This window comes from Tupaia chinensis, unplaced genomic scaffold (genome assembly GCF_000334495.1).
Source record: "Tupaia chinensis unplaced genomic scaffold, TupChi_1.0 Scaffold000217_1, whole genome shotgun sequence".
NCBI lineage: Eukaryota > Metazoa > Chordata > Mammalia > Scandentia > Tupaiidae > Tupaia > Tupaia belangeri.
The window spans coordinates 2,032,538-2,053,805 of record NW_006159692.1 but is presented as its reverse complement, the minus strand read 5'-3'; the positions used below and the strand labels follow the sequence as shown (position 1 = coordinate 2,053,805).

General features: G+C 40.0%; 1 pseudogene; it reads left to right on the top strand.

Moving 5' to 3' along the window:
* Positions 1 to 1,551: 1,551 nt before the first annotated feature.
* On the top strand, positions 1,552 to 2,959 carry LOC102489336 (putative E3 ubiquitin-protein ligase TRIML2; annotated as a pseudogene).
* The last annotated feature ends 18,309 nt before the right edge of the window (positions 2,960 to 21,268 follow it).

Sequence of the window (21,268 nt, the reverse complement as noted above, 5' to 3'; positions counted from 1 at the left end):
AACAACACGTGCAGCCCGTCGTTTTTGTTTTTTTTTTTTTTGAGGACTCTCTATACTGTTGTCCACAAGGCTGTACTAATTTACATCCCACCAGCAGTGTACAACAGTTCCCTTTTCTACACCACCTCACCAACATTGGTTATTCTTTATTTTTTTGATCAAACCATTCTCTGGGCACCTTCTGCGGCACTGGCAGGTGGGTGGGGGCACCAGGCAGGCTCTGTGGTGTAGGTAGACGTGTGTTACAGCTGCCAGCAGGTGCATGGAGGGTTCTGGTGGCACTCATGGTGCTGGTGGATACCAGCAGGTGTGCCAGAGGCTCTGAGAAGCACTAGTAGCTGCTAGTAGGTGTGCAAAGAGGCTCTGACTGGGCCTTTGTGGCATCAGTGGGTGTGGTATGCCTGGGTGCTCTGGTGGGCCCGTGGCACTAACAGGTGCCAGTGCAAGTGCTGGTGGCTCTCGGCTGGTTTTCACTCACCAGTTCTAGGTAGGCTTCAAGTGCTAATGGGTGTGCACAGTGTTCTGGGCAGGCCTTCTTGGCACCAGCACATATCAGCAAGTGCATGGGGGTCCCCTCTGGGCAGCCCCTCTGGTGCTACCTGGTGTGTGGAGGGGCTCCGGGTTGGCCCCCACGGCTCTAGTAGGTTTAGCAGACACATGGGAAGCTCGGGAGGTCTCCATGCAGTACTGCACCTCCTCTTCCCTGAGCAGGTTGGGGAATTCCCGCATCTCGCTCTGTGCTATCCATGCTTCCCCACACACACACACACACACACACACACACACAGCTCGGGGAGAGGCAAAGAAGCTGCACTGCAGACAGCAGCAGAAGGGGCAGGAATCTGTTTCTGGAGTATAGAGTCTGGGAGAGGAGAAGTGCGAGTACAGGCCTGCCAGCCAGTCAGGGGAGAATGTCTGTTTTCCTCTCTCTTCAGTGGGAGGTGGGGAAAGTAATTTAGTCTTGGTAGGTTGTATTTCTAGGAATTTTTCCATTTCTTCTGGGTTATTTGACTTGTTAGCAGACAATAGTTCATAGAAGTCTTTTATGATTCTTTGTAATTCTGTAGTACCAGCTGTAAAGTCTCTTTCCTTTCTGAAGTATCTCTTTAAATCTTTTTCTCTTAGTCTAGCTAAAACTTTGTCTATTTTTTTAACTTTATTTATTTATTTAAATTTGACCAGAAAGGGAACAGAGCAAGAGCGAGAGAGAGAAAAAGAGAGGGAAAGTGAGTAAGCAAGCCACCAGGTCCAGGACTTGAACCATGGTCAGCCATGTGGGAATCCATTGCCCTTAGCCACCATGCCTCCTGCTGGCCCCAAGTTTGTCGATTTTAGTTTTAGAAAACAGTTGTTACTTTTCTTGATCCTTTCTCCTATTCTCTTTCTAGTCTCTGCTTCATTTATTTTTGCTCCAATCTTTATTATTTTCTTAATTCTGCTAATTTGGGATTTAGTTTGTTTCTTGTTTCCTGGGGTTGTAATGCTAGGTTATTTATAATGTTAACTTGTTTATTTTAGATTTTTTTCTTAATATAGGCATTTATTGAATAAACTCCAATCATTCTATCCCTCACTGAAGTGGGATAGCCTCTGCCCCGACTTGGTTATGTGGATATGATATGCAGCTCTGCAGATGCCAGCAAGGGACTGAGGAAGCAATTCGAGCTCAGTCTTCAGTGTCCACTGGTTACCCTCAAGGAATTACCCAGGATTACACAAATTCAGGAAGGATTACACATCAGAAACAAGCAATCCAGTCCTCAACCAGGAACACCAACTAGGATGTTTGAAAGACCCAGCCCCCAGATACAGCACATCCCAGAAGACGCCTGTTGTGGGACACATCTGGAACCACCAGAGCTGTTCTGTGATGATGACCAAATGACACTTTGTGGCAAATGCTTGCAGTCCCAGGAGCACAAGCATCACATTGTGTACAGGATACAAGAAGCTGCAGGAAAGTACAGGAAATTATTCCAGGAAATATTGAACACATAGAGGAAGAAACTCGAAGTAGCTAAAAGCATATTGGTTGATGAGCAAGAAAGAATGATAATGGTTCAGCAAAAGGTTAGACAGCCTATCTCGATCAATATGAGACTCACAAGGCTGACTCCCTACAAACTGTGGAAGACTCTAGAGCATGCTTAAAAAAAGACTCAGCGGCCTGGGGAGGGAGAACATGAATAAACTCAAGGAGAGTGAAGTCCGGGTTTCCGAGCAGATCTGCAGCCTCGAAAGGATGACCACAGAGCTTGAGAAGTGTGGGGAGCCCCCCTTAGCACTGCTCCAGGAAATATAACTTTGGATTCTGAAACAGCTCATCCTTGCCTGGTCTTATCTGAAGACCTGATAAGTGTAAGATTTGGAAATACTCAGCAGGATGTGCCTGGCCACTCATGGAGATTGGACTTCAGTGCCACCGTGTTGGGTGTGGAAAGCTTCTCTTCCAGGAGGCACTATTGGGAGGTGGATGTGGAGAAGGCAACAAAGTGGCAATTGGGCATATACCAGGACTCTGCAGATAGAAGGGGCAACATACCCAAAGCTTCTGGAGATTGAGTCTTACCGGATCCATAGTGGGGACCGATTTAGACTCTGCAGATAGAAGGGGCAACATAGCCAAAGCTTCTGAGATCAAGTCTTACCGGATCCATAGTGGGGACCGATTTTACCTTGTGGGTCTCTCCTCCTTTCAACAAGGTCTCAATGAGACAGCAAATACACGAAGTTGGGGTTTTCTTGGAGTATGGGCAAGTATCATTCTATAATGTGACAGAGAAAGCCCTCATTTTTAACTTCTCTTACCTCGCCTTCCAAGGTGCTGTTAGGCCTACATTTTCTCTTTGTTTCCCTGATAGAGACATAAATTCAGACACTCTCACTGTTTTCCTCCCTTCAGGTTCCTAACCATAATGTTGCTGTTAGCTCTTAATCTTTCTGTGAAATCCAAACCGCAAAGGCCCAGAAAGTTAAGAGCAAGACATTGTGAAAGAATTTATATAAAGTACTCTATTAAAAGACTTCTATGAGTAAGAAAAAAATATATATAGGCATTTATTGCCATAATGTTCCCACTTAGAACTTTGGGTTGTTGGAAAAGTCATGACACATTTTTGCATAGAAAAACAGCCCACTACTTTTGCTGTGGCCTGTACATTTTGGTATGTTGTGGTTTTTTCATTTTTGCTTTAGGATTTTTTTTCAATTTCCCTTTTGATTTCTTCTTTGACATATTAGGAGTAGGTCATTTAATTTCCATGTTCTTGTTAATTTTCACATTTTGTTGAGTTCTAGATTTATACCCTTGTAGCTAGAAAGATACTTGTGATTTCAGTCTTCTTAAATTTCTTAAGACTTGTTTTATGGCCTAACATGTGATCTATTCTGTTGAATGTTTCATGTGCACTTGAGAAGAATGTATATTCTGCTGCTGTTGGACAGAATTTCCTTATGTGTCTGTTAGGCCCTTTTGGTCTAAAGCATAACTCAAAGCTAATTTTTTAAAATTAATTTCTATCCACTTGTGAAAGTGGAGTATTAAAGTCTCCTGCTATGATTGTATTGCTGTATATTTCTCTTTTCATATATGCTAATATTTATTTTATATATTTTGGGGCTCCAACATTAGTTGTGTATAGAGTTATAGTTATTATATCTTCTCCATGAATTGATCACTTTATTATATAATGTCATCTTTGTCTCTTGTTACAATTTTTGACATTTTGTCTACTTTGCTTCATATTAGTATAACCATGCCTGCTCTCATTTGGTTACAATTTTTTTTTGTTAGAGCATTTATTATAATGATGTTTATATATTATGCTATGAAGAATAGGGCTAATGGACCTGCTGCATATTCCACGTTGAATCCTGATACCAGTTTTGAGTCACCTTCTGCTAGGGCGAATGGTGCCCGGTTGGTCTCTGCTAAGGTGAAGATAAACCGTATTATGGCTAGAGGTCATGTTGGTACGATTAATCATATGTACTCCTGTGCTGTGATTAGTGTAGAGAGAGTGAATGAGACCTGATCATAGAAGTGGCAAACACCTGTTACATCAACACCTGAGCCCTCCTTACCACCCTCATGACCACATCTCTTACAGCCGTTTACAGCACACAGAATTATCTTCTACGCACTTATAGGCCAACTGTGCCACCCATCAGCTATTATCATTAATGAAAATAACCCATTCCTAATTAATTCAATTAAACGCCTCACAATAGGAAGCATTTTCACAGGGTTTTTAATCTCCATAAACATCATACCAATATCCACCCCTCAAATAACAATACCCCTATACATAAAACTTGCCACCCTGCTCGTGACTATCACAGGATTTTCCATCGCTATGGAATTAAACCTTATAACCCTAAATCTAAAACACAACCACCCATCACCGTTACACAAATTCTCAATTATGCTAGGCTTCTATCCTATAATCATACACTGCCTAATCCCTTACACAAGCCTAAAAATAAGCCAAAACTTATCATCAATACTACTAGATATAGCCTGATTAGAAACAATTTTACCAAAATCTATCTCCAACATTCAACTCACAGTCTCACTTAAAGTTTCCAGCCAAAAGGGACAAATCAAACTATACTTTCTATCCTTCCTAATTTCAATAATCCTAGCACTGTTTATAACTGTCTAACTTCTCCCACCCCGTGGAATTTCAATTACAATAAAAATACTAACAAAGTCCACTAGACCTGTCTTACACAAAGTGTCATGGGGTGAGGGCGGCATCGTGGTGGTTAAAGGCACTGGATGACTGACTGTGGTTCATGTCCCGGACCGGTGGCTTGCTTTCTTGCTTTCCCTTTCTCTCTCTCTGTCTCTGTCTGGTCAAATAAAATAATAATAATAATAATAATAAATGGAATTAAATGATTTTTTTAAGTGCCATAGGGAATTCAAGCATAGCAAGAACTTAAGCACTTCTCCTGGACTACAAAGTTTCTGCTGAGGAATCCACCATCAGTTTTATGAGACTCTCCTGTATGTGACAAGTTACTTTTCTCTTGTTGCTTCCAAAAATCTTCTTTAACTTTTCACAAAATGATATTAATGTGTCTGTGTACCAATCTATTTACATTTAATTTATTTGGAATCCTTGGAGAGTCATGAATCATGTCCCGGACCGGTGGCTTGCTTTCTTGCTTTCCCTTTCTCTCTCTCTGTCTCTGTCTGGTCAAATAAAATAATAATAATAATAATAATAAATGGAATTAAATGATTTTTTTAAGTGCCATAGGGAATTCAAGCATAGCAAGAACTTAAGCACTTCTCCTGGACTACAAAGTTTCTGCTGAGGAATCCACCATCAGTTTTATGAGACTCTCCTGTATGTGACAAGTTACTTTTCTCTTGTTGCTTCCAAAAATCTTCTTTAACTTTTCACAAAATGATATTAATGTGTCTGTGTACCAATCTATTTACATTTAATTTATTTGGAATCCTTGGAGAGTCATGAATCTGGTCTTCATTTTCCCTCCCCAGGTTGCGGAAGTTTTTAGTTAATATTTCTTTGAATAGGTTTTCTTCTCCTTTCTCTTTTTCTTCTCTTTCAGAATTCCTGTAATATTCCTACTGGTTTACATGATGGCAACTCTTAAGCCCCTTAGGTTTTCTTCATTCTTTTTCTTTTTTCTTCTTGACTGGATAATTTCAAATGACTTGTGGTCAAGTCCATGGGTTCATTTGTGTGATTGATCTATCCTGCATTTCAACCTCTCTAATGAATTTTTAGTTCAGTCACTATGTTATTCAACCCCAGAATTTTTGTATTTTTTTATAGTTTCTATCTTTTATTGAATTTCTCATTTTGTTCATATGTCATTTTCCTGATTTCATTTAGTTGTCCATCTATGTTCACTTGTAACTCACTGAGCTTAAGATAAGTATTTCAAATTATTGGTCAAATAATTCACAGATCTCCATTTCTTTTGGGCTAGAACTGAAGAGTTGTCTTCTTCTTTTGATTGTGTTGTGTCTTGATTGTTATATCTTGATGTTCCTGGTAGGTGTGCAATTTTTACATTTTTGTTAATTTATTTCTTCTGAGAAAGAGATACTTGTACCCCCCATTGCATCTTTACCCTGTGGCCCCATCCCATCCCAGCCAGTCCAGTGTACTCAAGGAGTCCCAAGAGCTTCTTATGTGAGTCCTGTTGTTTAATTGTTATGTCACTGCTTGGCCCCAGGGGTGTATTTTTGTCTTCACACTTGAAGAAGCAGCTTTCTCTATCAGACTTTATGAACTGGTTTTGACTGAGAAAGACCTTGATCATTCAGTAGTGCTCAATTTGGGGCAAGATAGAGACTACACTCCCACAGTGAGTAAAAATAAATCAGGAGCAAGGTCACCTTTACTTCTTTCTCTTCCTTCAGGGAGAAAGGCCTCAGTTCTGTCCTTTCGTCCAGTCACACAGTGCTGGCAGTAAGGAAATACTGGCCCCTTTATTTGCTGCTAACTGTGCCAGAGAACTCAGTTCTGTTGGTGATTCAGAGTTTGGCATGAGATTAGATTTAAACCTGCTCCACAGAGTGCCCTGGGATACTGGGTATGAGACTCCCTTCACCTCATGTTCTTCCCTCCCTGTTCCTATTCTCAATCCTTCATCTTTCCTTTGTTCCTAATCTTCCCAGGAGACTGTATTCTGTAGGTCACTCAGTACAAGGCAAAGAGAAAACTGACCCCACAGAAAGTATCCTGAGAGGTCAGGAAGCCAGGCAGCCAGGTACACCCTCCAATCTCACTATCCCTCCCTATTGCAGGACAAATCACCAACTGGGGCAATTTTCTCAGTATTGGACTAAACTGGTTTAGGAAAGGGATTGATGTTGATGAAGTGAAACAGCCCTTCTTATGCATACATTGTAATGGTTCCCAGTTTATGCACCTCTAGTATGCTTCTACTTCTTATCTAGATTCTGAATTTCTTTTCAAGGTGATTTGTTGTTGTTGTTGTTTTCTTTTTTAAGAGAGACTTTTGCTATAGGGTGCATGTGCTCACAAGCAAGACAGAAAGACAGAAAGCAAGAAATCATCCCCCAGAGGGGATGGCCACACCACAATCCCTACTCCTCCATTCTCCTCACACAATTTTGGGCGCACACACACACACACACACACACACACACACACAAGTGACTAGCATGACCTTTAAGCCACCAGGTCCAGGATTCAAACAGTGGTCGACTACGTAAGAGTACAGCAACATAATCATTACACCATCCACTGGTCCCTCTTCAAGGTATCTTTAAACTAATGTCATTATCTATCGGTGTCTCTATCGAGGAATAAGAGGTTGAGATTTCTACTCTGTCATCTTACTGACATCTTCATACACAAAAAAAAATTTTGAGAGGTTTTTTTTTGTTTTGTTTTGTTTTGTTTTTTGCCATAGGGCATGTGCACTCACCAGAAAGAGAGAAATAGAGAGACAGAAAGCAAGAAATCACCCCCCAGGGGGGATGGCCACGCCACAATCCCCTCTCCTCCATTCTCCTCTCAGGATTTTGGGCACATACGCACACGTGCCTGGCATGAGTTTAAGCCACTGGGTCCAGGACTCAAACTGGGTTGACTACATGGGAGTCCAGCAACATAATCATTATGCCAGCCCCTGGTCCCCCAAAAAAAATTTTTTTTAAATGAAAAATAACTTGCCTTTGAAAACTGTATGAAATGTTGCCATTTGTTCAAGTACGCACCTGAGAGTTGTCAGTAGCAGAAATACAAGGACAAAGCATTGTGTTCATAAAAGTTTGTTCTTAGTCTAAGAGTGTTTAAGAACTTTTGCTGCATCATGCAAAAATATGTAGGGGAGAGAAAAAGAAACTTGATAAAAGAAAATAACAATGAAGTAGGTGTGAAATAGCCAGAGCTTAGATGTCAGAAAAAGAATAAAGGAGAATTGGGAAAATACTGAAGAATAAGAAATAGCAAGATTTGGTAATAATCTTAGCATGTGGATGGGTGAAAATGAGAATATCTTGGAGCGCATACTTGGAGACAAAGCCACAGTTGGAGGAGTCTTGATCTTAGAAATGTGTTTTTGGGACAAAAAAAAAATGTCATCTCCATCATCCTAAAATTGAGCAAAGGCAGAGATTCTAATGAAGTGAAATGTCCTAAATCAGTTAGATAAACTCAGAGATTAAAAACAATAAATAAATAAATCATCTGCTTATAAGTTTTAGAAGATTCTGAAAGAAAATAATGTTACAATGAAAATAAATGAAAAGGAATGAGAGGGCTGGCCCCATACCCTAGTTGTTAAGGGAGCCAGATCCCACATGGCCAACCATGACTCAAATTCTGGATCTGACAGCTTGGTACATGTGCATGCATGCTGCAAATCCTAATAGGATGGAGAAATGGAGAAAGGGTTCTGGTGTAATTATGCTCAATTGGGCTTTTCCCACTCCCACATGCCCTGTCTCTCTTCAGCAAGTGCATTTATCCTGACAATTAAAAAAAAAAAAAAAAGTAAAATAAACAAGAATTGTGAGTTGAAGCAATTTTTGTTTAAATATGTTTTTAGTTGTAAGTCATAAAATTCCTAGTACAGGCATAGTGGTTGTGGTGTTGGACTCCCACATAACCAACCACGGTTCAAGTCCTGGACTCAGCAGCCTGAAACTCAAGCCAAGTGTGTGTCTGGTAAGTGTACATGCTCTGTAGCAACAATCTCTCTTACAAAAATTAATAAAAAAAGATTAAAAAGAATTCCTAGTACATAATATATCTCAATAGATAGCAGGTATGATTACTTACATACAAATTTTAGCTCATCTGACAAACTAAATGTTCTTCAATAGTTTTCTTTTAGTTTTCTCTCTATAAATTGCATAATTACATAATATATTGCCTTGTCTATAGTAAATGCTCTCTCTCTAAATTGTATAATTGTGTAATATATTGCCTTGTCTATAGTAAATGCTCAACAAATGTCTGTTGGAGGAATGAATGAAAGTAGTCAATAATTCTTCTTGGCCCTCCCTAAATACTACCTTTATTAATATTAATACCATTTTTTCCTATCTCTTCAGCCTTTTCTCTCTCTCTCTCTCTTTTTTTTGGGGTGGGGGGGTGGGGGAGAGGTTTTTGCTATAAGGCACATGCACTTGCCAGAAAATCAGAGAGACAGAAAGCAAGAAATCATCCCCCCACCCAGGGGAATGGCCACGGTGCAATCCCTTCTCCTCCATTCTCCTCCCGAGACCTTGGGCACACATGTACATGCACCCAGCGTGAGTTTAAGCCACTGGATTCAGAACTTGAACCACAGTCAACTCCATGGGAGTCTAGCGACATAGCCATTATGCCAGTTGCTGGTCCCTCTCTCCAGTCTTTTCTACTATTAATAGGAAAGGACAAGTTATGATTAACTACAAACTAGATCATTACTCCTTCTGAAATGAATTCACTTACACTCACAGACAGTCACAGGTAGAAAGAATTTTAGAAATCATCCCAGTCTAGGGGTTTTCAAACCGTGCTCCATTCTTTACTGACTTGGGGAGAGACCCATATTCAGCTTCAGTAAGAGTAACTCAGCTTTTATCTGTTTTATATTTGGGGTTTTCTAGTGAAATTTTATTTGCACAAAACGTTTGAAGCTAAGTAAAATCTGAAAACCATTGAATCTGAAACCCTCTTCGTTTTATAGAGAAGGTGACAGCAGCTAAGCCACAGAGCTGTGGCTAAAATGCAGTTTTTCTGACACTTTTTCCAAAGTTCTTCCTGACACATCAATCAGTCACTAATTCAGGTTATGTTTTTTCAAGTCACTTTTATATAGAGTTGTCAGATAAAGCACCGGATGGCCAATAAATTTGAGTTTAAATCAACAATGAAAAAAGTGTAGTATAGGCATATCTCAAACACAGCAATTGTCCAGCTGTCTAAACATCTTGGTCTATAAACACTCCATCTTAAAGCTGCTGCAGCATCTCTGCTTTCAGTGTATTGCTATCCAGAGACCATCTCTCAACTTGCAGTTTGAACTGCAAAACCCAGCCCATAAGTCATCCTCTCAAGTGTGCTATTATGGATTGAGTCAGGATCAAACACCCATTACCACAACAATCCTGAACACCCATTAGAGTAAAATAAGGGATTTTCCTTTTTGAAAGTGAAAGGTTTAACTGGTCAGTGTTACCTTAAATATAAGGCCCTGCAGATTTTCACTATTTAGTGGATCAAGTGCATGCTCCCGTTCGAGACCCATGAGAATATAGTTCTGTGTAAGGGAGTTGTAACTTATGTGCTGCTGACTTTTGGAGTCATCGAACAAGCAAACTATAAATCATCAATTTCTTTCTTGTCTTAGGCATCGAACTACTTTTCTTTCCAGGTAAACTAATCTCTCTTCACTTCCAGTTGCACCCAATAAGGAGCTCTGTTACAAATTGCAGTCATGCTGGCCATAATAAAGTTCTCTCTGCAATATACTCACACTCAGAAGGGGAGGCAACTGTGAAATATACAAAGATAACGTAGTGTGCAGAGTACTAAAATGGAGCAAGAACCACAGTGAGCGTGGGAGAGAGTATGTTTATCAACAAGGGGGATTTAAAGTTTGAGAAAGTAAGGTACGTCCAGGGGGACAGGGCAGCATGACCAAGACTTGTCCTCATAAAATGCTCAAGCAGGTATGAACAGGAGGATATTGCTCAAGGGCAAAGTTCAAGAGGAAGAAAAAAATGACAACCAAATTAGTTGGGTTGACTTTACCTTATGAAGAAGAAAAGTTTTAGGGAGGAAAGCCCCATGGTCAGGTACGGGTTTTGGATGAAGCTGTCTGGAGGCAGTATGGAAACGGATGGGGCGGAATGTAGTACCAGAAAGGGAGAAATATAAAAAAAAGCCTGATCTCGAAGAATGCTAGAAGGTGTGGTCCATGTGGTAGATGGTGATAGTATAACTAAGGAACCGAGGAAGGCAGATAAAATGGGTTTCAGGAGGTCAAAGAAACAAGACACAGCAGTTGATTTTGTATGAATGATGAGAGGAGGGGAAGGATGACATCCAGTTTTCTAGCACAGGCGAGAAGGTGGATAAATTCTATCTATCTATCTATCTATCTATCTATCTATCTATCTATCTACAGTCGTTCACTGCACACCAATACCATATACAAAATGAGATGTTCCATCTTGTATACATTGTATATTGGCTCAATCAAGAATATAACCATGCACGGGAACCAGCAGTTAGCGTAATGGCTATGTCGCTGGACTCCCACGTAGTCGACCGTGGTTTGTGTCCCGGACCCGGTGGCTTAAAACTCACGCCGGGCGCGTGTACGTGCGTGCCCAAGATCCCGAGAGGAGAATGGAGGAGAAGGGATTGCGGCGTGACCATCCCCCCTGGGGGGTGATTTCTCGCTTTCTGTCTCTATGTCTCTCTCTGTCTGTCTGGCGAGCGCACGCGCCCTACAGTGAAAATCTCTCAAAAAAAAGAAAAAAAAAAAGAATATAACCATGCATGTTATCATCAACAAATAATTTTCTGTTTCTTGTTTCTTATGCATTTTGCATATTTTTCCCCTCCTTGATTCCTTACCTCTTACCCTCTGGCAATTCCCCACCTTCTCCCACACTGTCTCTGGAATGTACAATTGTTTTCCATGCCTTTTCCCCCCCAAAATTTTATTAATTCACCAAAGATTTTAATTAATTTAAAGACTTTCAATACCAAGCATAGCTGATGTATACATAGTTATGAACGTATGTCTGACTTTGGCATAAACCTCAGTGAGTAAAGTGAATATACTATAAAGTAGCACCTCTCTGGGGCTATATAGCTTACTGTAGTCATTCAAAAAGTATTAATAGGTATTTTTACTGTATTTTTAATTTAAAAATGGTTTTAGTTTTAATAGATCAAAATCAAAAAATGTTAAGAGAAATTTTCTTAAAACTTAAAGCCAGGAGAAAGGTTAGGATTCGTTCAAATAGTAGGTAGATGAACCTATGAACTGTTAAAGAGAAGACAAAAACCCTTAAATATGGAAATCAACGCATCAAAGAAAATCAGTAATGTTTTAGTCTAAAGTAAAAAATGTCTATTTCACTAGTTCAGACTCGCGTAATTAATCTCTCTTTTATTGAATTTGCAGTGTTACTGTGGTTTGATTTTTCCATTTAAGCTCTGGAAGTTAACATTCCGTTCCGGCCTCGTCTCTACCATTAGGCTAGACATTCTCCTGGTTGTTTCTCGTGCTCTGTTTCTGTGTGTCTGACTTTAGTTTTCCTGGTATAGCACCCCCTTTAGCACTTCTTGGAGAGCTGGTCTGGTGTTGGTAAATTCTTTTGGCTTTTGGTTATCTGAGAATGTTTTCTGCCGAGTTAGACATGAAGCTCCCTGCTAACACTCAGAAATAACCTATGTCTGCTCCTTCATCGTCACAGGCTGAAGTATGTGATGTGAGCACTTTGGTGCTAATTTGCTCAGTAGTGGTCTACTCTGGTCAGGAAACACAGTGTGGTGGAATTGTGTCTGGCCTTGCTACCCTTCAACCCCAGCACTAGTACTGAATGACACAGAGCAGTAGCCAATCAAGAGTTGTCAAAAAATATAAACCATGTCAGTTATTTCTCAATAAAGCTGCAATTTTTTTTTTAAATTTTGCCAGAGGATGTATGTACTCACGACAGGGAGAGAAAGTGAGAAAGCACCCCTTGGGGCATGGCTACACTATAATCCCTTCTCCTCCATCTCTCCCTCCTTTCAGGATTTTGGACATGCATGCGCACTTACCCTGCATGTTTTTCAAGCCACTGGGTCCAAGATTCGAACCACTCAGTTGGCCATGTGGGATCCAGCTGCCTTAACCATCATGCCACCCCCTGGCCTGAAAAAAATGTTTAAATAGACTGAGAAAAGGGATAGATAGGAAGAAAAGACATTAATAGTCTCCGTTTGGGGCACAATGAGTTGGGAAGAACTATGCAGAAATCCAGGTAGAGAAAACCAGGGGGCAACTGGAAATGAGTCTGACACTAGGGAGATTAGACTGGAGATAAAGATCTGAGAGTTACCAGCACAAGATGAAAACGTGAACGTGTCGGCGTAGACCCAAAGAAAGTAACATTTAAAGTGATTTTCTTCCTCCAACTTCTAAGTCAATTACTTCTGCCTTCTCCACATACATCACGGCATTATGCTGTCACTGTCTCCAGGCTGCTGCTTTCAGGCTGGCATATGACAAACCCCAAGGGGCATTTCTAGGTTAGCTCCAGGGAGGGCCTGCCTTTGCCATATGACCTTCCCAGCAACACCCTGTGCCAACTTCCCTATCTCCCCACCTCAGGCCTCTCAGTTCTTTAAATAGCGTGTGAATCCTGGGAAATCTTTTTCCACAATATCCTCCAGAGAATAGCAATTACCTGAATGTCCTAGCCATCAGTGACTGGCCACTCTGCTTCATCAAAACGTGGAAGCTTGCCCTTTCCCTGTTCTTTTTAAGGAGTTCTTTAAGATCAAGTCAGGCCTGTCTTGATCTAATCAACTGTCGTCTGTCCGTCTTTAGCATATCATCTCTGTCCTGCTGTCTGCAAGTCTGGCCACAGCGGTGATCTGCGGGCCTTGCCCTGGTGCCCGCCCTGAAGAAACCACAGCTGTGTCAGGTGGGGCGAGGGACATGTGGGTTTTCTATACCGTCCTGTTGGAAATACCCTGTAATCAGTTGATACGTAAAACTACCATATACATTTGGGTTCAGAAAATTTTGTTAGAGCAGGAACACTTGGCAAGTAGCCTGGTATTTATGACACTTAATATATGCTTTTTAGAAAAAATCATAGGGGCAAGCAGATGGCATAATGGTTATGTTGCTGGACTCCCACAGTTGATCGCGGTTCAAGTCCCAGGTCCAGTGATTTAAAACTCATATATGTGTGCGTGCATGCTCAAAATCCTGAGAGAATAAAGGGATTACAGTGTGGCCATTCCCCCTGGCGGGGGGGGGGTGATTTCTTGCTTTCTGTCTCTCTGTCTCCATCTCTCCGATAAGTGCACACACCTTATGGCAAAATCCATGTATAAAAGAAAGAAAGAAAAAGCAACAATGAAAAAGGAACTTGAGCCTAAAATCTTAGTTTTGTCTAAAATCCACAGGGCTTCCTTCGGAAGGATAACATTGGGGCTGGCAGGTGGCATGGTGGTTAAGGGTGCTGGACTCCCACATGGCTGAGTCCTGTACCTGGTGACTTGCTTTCTCACTTTCTTATTCTCTCTGTCTCTCTCTCTCAGTCTGTCCCTCTCTGGTCAAATTAATAAATAAATAAAGTTAAAGTAATTCTTTAAAAAAAAGGATAATATCTAAGGTCAACATTATAAATATATTTATAGTCTATGTGACAATATTTCATGACATATCAGTTAGGAATAAGTGGGTCTGCAAATAGCAGGAGGTCTGGGCAGCCCAGGCTTTTCCCTCACAAGTTCGAGGACAGGTCATCCCGACTATAGTAGCTGCTCAGAGTCTCACCAAGGAGGGCTTGGGTTCCACCTGCCTGACCTGCCTGCCACCCTTGGCTATATCCTTGGCTTCTGGCCTCACACTTGTCCTCTCAAGGGGGCTGCTCCACCTCTAGGGTTCACGTCCTGTGATGACATGAATGAGGGGAAGGTGGACCCTAAGGCTTATCACTGTACTCAGAAAGAAAAGCCCTTCCCAGGAATGTTCGCCTGCCTCTCACTCACTGTCTCTACGTGCAAGGGCACAGAGATCAAGTCTGGAGCTCTTACAGCTTCAGTGATAGAACTCGGCAAGAGATGGGCAAGAGGAAGTGGAAACAGCCAATCAAGTACTTCCGACTTAGAGATAAATCTAGAGCCAGCAGTGGTGTGGAGGTTGAGGCGCTGGACTCCCACATAGTCAACCAAGGTTTAAGTCCTAGACCTGGTGCTTGCTCTCTCACTTTTCCTCTCCCTCTGTCCAAATTGAAAAATGAACTGAATAATAAATAAAATTAAGTAAATAATTTTTAGAAGTTAAATCTAGACCAAATTATTACATCTGCGTGTTTCCTCAAATCCTACATCATATTTCAAAGTTTCCCACTCCATAATACATGAACAGTCTTACCCTCCTCTTTTATATGATCTATTTTATCAATGTAGGCTAGGGAAAAGATTGGAACTATTTTTAGAGACTTGCTCAGGTTATTGGGTGAATAAGATATTTTTAGACACATATTATTTTTTAAACTAGTTCCTGGAATTTTCTCCAATAGTGTCAAAGGTTTCTTTAGTTGAAAACAGTACAAAAGATGATTTTACTTACTTCCCCTAAGTTTGATGTAGTCAGTCTAGGTTTTTATCTTGTGGTATCTTTTTCATTGAGAAGTGCTTTGTCTCCATCTGGTGGACACTTTTAACTGTACAATGTCAGCCCCGGTTCTCTTTCAAGCCCTTCGACCACTTACCTCAGATCTGGGACAGAACTCGGGAGGAATCCCCTGACCTTGTCCCCAGGCCTAATGAGGCAGAAGAAGCCATCAAACTGTCAGGTAGTTTCCATCTGCTTTTGACACCTTACATATGTGCAGCCCACTTTACTACATTTTTTTCTCATTTAATTCTCTCCAGAATCTGTTAAAGTGGAGGTTCCTTCTCTGGAGTGCCAGTACTCACCTAAGTGCACAGACCCTGCTTCTCTCTCTGTCTTGCCATTTCTGGAAGTGTTTGTGCCTTCTGGAAATTGAAAAAAAAAAAGTGAAAGCCAAGTAAGAGTGGTAAATATTTGCCAAACATATGAATGACAAAAGAACCCCTATCCAGAATATATAGCACTCCTATGAATCGGTATGAAAAAGATGGGCAACACAATTTTAAAAATGGGCAAGGAACTTGTGAGAAGATATTTAATTGGCCAATAAATATCTGAAAGGCTCTCAACTTCATTATAATCAAAGAAACAAAATAAATAAAATAAAGCGTGCATACACCCACTACACCTTTAGGAAGAGCTACATTTAAAATGACTTAAGCTCGTTATTTGTAGTGGCAATGCCCTGGTTTAAATCCAGGCTTAGTCAGCCTGCAAATATGCCAGGCACATGTGAGTGCCCAAGATCCAACAGGTAGGGAGACTGGTGACAGGGAATCGAGGTGTGAATGATCCCTGTAGGGTGGTCATTTCTTTTTCTCTCTCCCTCCCTCTCACATGAGCATGCATGTGTTCTATCATGAATAAAGAAAAAGAACTAAAAAAATAACAATACCAAGTCATGGTGAGCAACTGAAATGCTCGCACCCTGCAGGTGAGAATGCAATTTAGGATGTAACCAGTTTTGGCCAACTGTTCTTCTACGTATCTTCTAAAGCTCAACACAGAGAAATATCCTATGACTTGGCAATTTCAACTTCTAGGTACATCCATAAATATGCATACAACGTTTATGAAACATCATTATTTGTAAATAGCTCAAAACCAGAAACATAAAACAGAAACTATAGTACAATGGATACTTTGATATACAACAGAATACTACATACGAATGAAGGTATATCTTATACACCTACATGCAACATAAATCTCACAAATGTAATTTTGAACAGATGAAACCAGACACAACAAATGCATTAATTTTTAATGCATGCATTTTCTATGCTGTTAGTGTTATAAGAAAAATAAACTAGCCAATTTAATAGAGTTTTAATAGAGTAAATTTTAACACAATTTAAATCGGGCTGTTGTCTCTGGACTTTGGGACAACTCTGGCCAGTTTTGTGGTCAATTTAGCTTTTTAAGTCAGAACAGGAGTGTCATACAGAAAAACGTAGGTGAGGGAGTGAGGTAGAGAAATTATTGATTACATTTTGATGTTTGTATTAACATAGTTTAAAAGGCAGTAGGTCTAAAGTTAGACTTGTGTTCATGGAAATGTATATATAAGCTGTGTTTGCTATGAAAATTTTTAGATTAATTAAGGTCTTTAGTAATTCAATAAAATGTGGGGGGAAAACAGTATAGAAAGCAAACAGATACCAGAGATAGTGTGGGAGGAGAGTGGGAGATGGCAGAGGGTAAGAGATAGGGAATCAAGGATGGAGGCGAAAAAGCAAAACATACAGAAAGCAAGAAATGGAAGATCATTTGCTGACAATAACATGTTTGTTGATGTGCTTGATTGAGACAATATACAGTGTACTCCGGATGGAAAATCTCATTTTGTATGTTGTAATGATGTACAGTGAATGAATGCAAATAAATAAATCACTCGCCCTATGACAACAAAAAAAAAAAAAAAAAAAAAAAGAAGTAAAAAAAAAAAAAAAAGGCGGTATGTCTGTGATTGACTGAAGTCTACCTGTTGCAATTGGCAGTAACTTAACAACCAGCTAGGCTGTAAAAATCAAATTGTGAAAGTTCGGAGGCTGTTTTAGGCCAAGATGGTTTAACATTAGAAATTAAGATAGTGGCTACCTTTAGGTAAAAGTAAGAGGTAGGGACCAGGAAGGGGTGACAAAGGAATGACATAAGTTTTGCTTTCAGCAGTCATTAAATAGATGTGTTCACTTTGAGTCGTATGTTGTTTTGATTTTTAAAGTTGAAAAAACAGGATATTCAGAAATAGTTTCATAAGAATCCAATCTCCTTGTGTTTTTAACCTTAAATAGAAGGGTTTTATTAATGAAATGTTCCTATCAGTGCTCTTTAAACTTTACTGTACATATAACTTACCAGAGGATCCCATTAAAAGATGTTAGCTCTCAGGTGACACCAATGGTGTCCACTGATGACACTTTATGTAAAAAGTATCTAAAGCCATATTTCCCAAACTATATTCCACAAACGGTAAGGTTTTGATAACTGTAATATTAATGACTATCATTTCAATTAAAATTTACTTTAAAAAATAATTGACCTTTCCTTTTGTGTGAAAATTTTGTTATCATACACAAGCAAGTGGCAGGACAGTCTGATGAGGAACACAGACGCGAGGTGCTTTCCTGGATAGGCAGCACTTGGCGACTGGCACCTCTGCTGGACTGCCCATGGCAGGGGCTGGCAAACTTCCAGTGTAAGAAATAGTTTAGGATTTGCAGACACAGGGTTTCTGCACTGCCAATGAAGTCCCTTATTTTCTACATTACTTTCTCACCCCTTCCCAGACCCTGCCTCTTACTTTTACCTAAAGCTGGTCACTACCTTAATTCCTAACAGCATAGATAGTAAATATTTTGGGTTTTGCAGACATAGGGTTTCTGTTACAACCAGTCCACTATGCCACTGTAGCACAAAAGCAACTCTGGATAACAGGCAAATGAATGTGTCTTGCTGTGGCCTAGAAAACCAATATCGGCAATGATATGTACCTTGCCTTATATTGGGGTTGTTGGAAAAGTCGTGACCTGTTTTTTCTATGCAAAAGTGCACCATAACTTTTCCTATGACCCAATAATTCCCACATAATGTTTTATTTAAAAAAAAAATTTAAAGCTCTCATTTGCTTCCATTAAAAATTTCAAAAGTAAGTTTTGCCTTTAACTGACCAATAATCCACGTACAAGTTTCATCTCAACAATGACATTTTGGAGTCTTGAAGGGTCATTATCACATTTTTTTCGTAGCGGATGTGTAGGTGTTTTGAAGACAGTCTTGCTATGTTACCATCTTCCTGTCAGCCTCCTGAGTAGCCAGGACTACTGCAAGTGCATGCCACAGTGCCCAGCTTTTTTCGCAGGGGAGAAGAGGATGAGCCAGAAATCAAACACAAGCGTCTCGTGTGGCCTCAGCCTAAGCAGCAACGTCCAGACCATGACTGGGCCTCAGATCATTTTTTAAGTGGTCATCAAAAGGCAAGGAGGATTCTTAAACAAATGATATGTGGAGTGTTCATTTAGACGGACTTAAGTTTAGTATATAACTTGCAAGCACACACCACTAGGACCTGGCTAACTGCACCAGTTTTGAAGGACTAGCAACCGACAACCATTGTACTCCTAAATTAGAATATGAACTGCATGGAAATTATGCATCTGAATTTAGATGCATATAACACTGAATCCATACCATGAAGCCCGTTTGGTATTTGACATGAATTTATGTTCTTTTATACACATGGAAAATATAACAAAAGTTAAAAATGTGCTTTAGAGCCAAAAGACCAAATTGACCAAACTTTGAGCTAACTATGGCCAAAACAGTTTATGTACACTATTAATTAGGTTGTACTAGCTCAAGTCTGAGGTTCAGCATACTTGGCCATGGAACAGATCTAAGGAAAGCCTGAATTTCCTTAGTGAGTCCCATGTTTTAGAAAGCAAAGGGCTTCCCTGTAAATATAAAACTGAGGTCAGACCTTGGTTCACATGTGCTATAGCCATCTACAATAAATGAAGGGCTCTGAAGAATCAAATTAGCCAGTAAGAAAAATTCCAGTCTAGTGCTTAAATTGTACACGTTAAATTGCTATATCTTCAAGTTCGCTAACACTTTTTTTTTTTTTTAGCTTTTGCTATGGGGTGCATGTGCTTACCAGAAAGAGACAGAGAGAGAAACCACCCCCAGGGGAGATGGCCACACTGCAGTGCGTTCTCATCTCCTCAGGATTTGGGGCACCCATGCCCACATGCCTGGTGTGATTTTCAAGCCATCAGGTCAAGGATTTGAACCACGCAGGCAGCCATGTGAGATCCAGGGACTTAACCTCCAGTCACCTGCTGGCCCAACACTCTTCTAACATCTCCAATCTATTAAATTTATCCAGTGGATAATTTTATCCATTGTTTTTCTCTTTATACTTTCTAACTCTTTACTGAGATTCCTTACAACTTTGGGTCACTTTCTAAGATTGGCCCAAAGCAGATATATTGCAGCCTCTATACTTTGCCTATGTAAAAAGGAAGAAAAATATTCCTGTTGATTAAACTACAACCACCACAATCACAGCTGTAGGAATGGCTGGAAACGGAGACTGAGTAAGAGCTAAAGTGTTCCAATGTTAAAGCAGAGATGGAAGGAAGATCAGGATTAGGGGAGCCAGAGAGCTGGGAGTGAAGTACAACACGGTAGGTCAGGGTAACGAGCATTTCTTTCTTTTTCCTGTTTCTGGCTGAGAGAGGAAAAGATATGCAGGTGAGCAAGAACACTCTGTACATTTGACTATGATTTTACAAAAAACAACTGATGAACAAACGTCCTGAAAACCACAGGAACCAAACATATGCTCAACATCACCAATAAATAGTATTTTTTTTCTGGAAATTTCTCCGAAGGTGTTGCCTTGACTTTCTTTCTCCTGAATGAATGCTACTGAAGACCAAAAAAATTCATGATCAAGAGAGCTCAGTAACATATTTGACTTTCTCTTTTGTGCTGTTAAGTAGTAGTTATCCTTTTTTTTTTTTTTTTTGGAAAGGATTTTGCTATAGGGTGCGTGCACTCGCTGAAGAGAGAGGCAGAGACAGAAAGTAAAAAATCATCCATCAGGTGATTTTCTCTTCTCCTGGGATTCTGGGCATGCATGCACACATGCCCATCATGAGGTTCAAGCCTCTGGGTCTGTGACGGGAACTGCAGTAAGCCATGTGGGAGTCAAGAGCCTTAACCAGCATGCCACCTGGTGGTCCCTATCATCAACTTTTGATAAGCATTTCCTTAATGACTTGCAATCACATATAGGTATAAGAAAAAAAGGAAAATTTAAACTTGTAGAACACATAGACTAGAAAGTGATTATTCTATTTCTTTTACAAAAGACTTCACGACAAGATTCACCTAAGTAAATCTCCCATAAAATATTTATAATTTAACTCAACTTACATTATACACTATTTTGTGTACCAACTGTGGAATTTCAGTGTCCCCAAAATCTGCTTCTATTAATAACTTCATTAAGTGGCATTCTTAACACTTGTATTCCAAATGAACTTAATAAAGTGTTTTACTCATTACTCTGTATTTCTAATTCACCATTCCTCAGAGTTCTTTATCAACAGATGTCTCCCAAAATATTTTCCAGAACCCCTAAAGAATGAGTTTAAAATAAAAAATGTAAATACATGCTAAAAGCTAGTGTGCACTTAGTATTAACCATATTTGTCATTTTAATTATTCTACCCTCCACGGAATGATATCCTGTTGTGAGTAGGCGTGTGTGTTGTATGTTTTAATCATTTTTTCCGTTTTTTTGAAGTCAATTTCTCACAGTAAAATTCACTCACTTCCAATGAACTGATTGTATACAGTTAGTAACGAAGTTTACAACACATTCCCTTTCCTAGTTTCC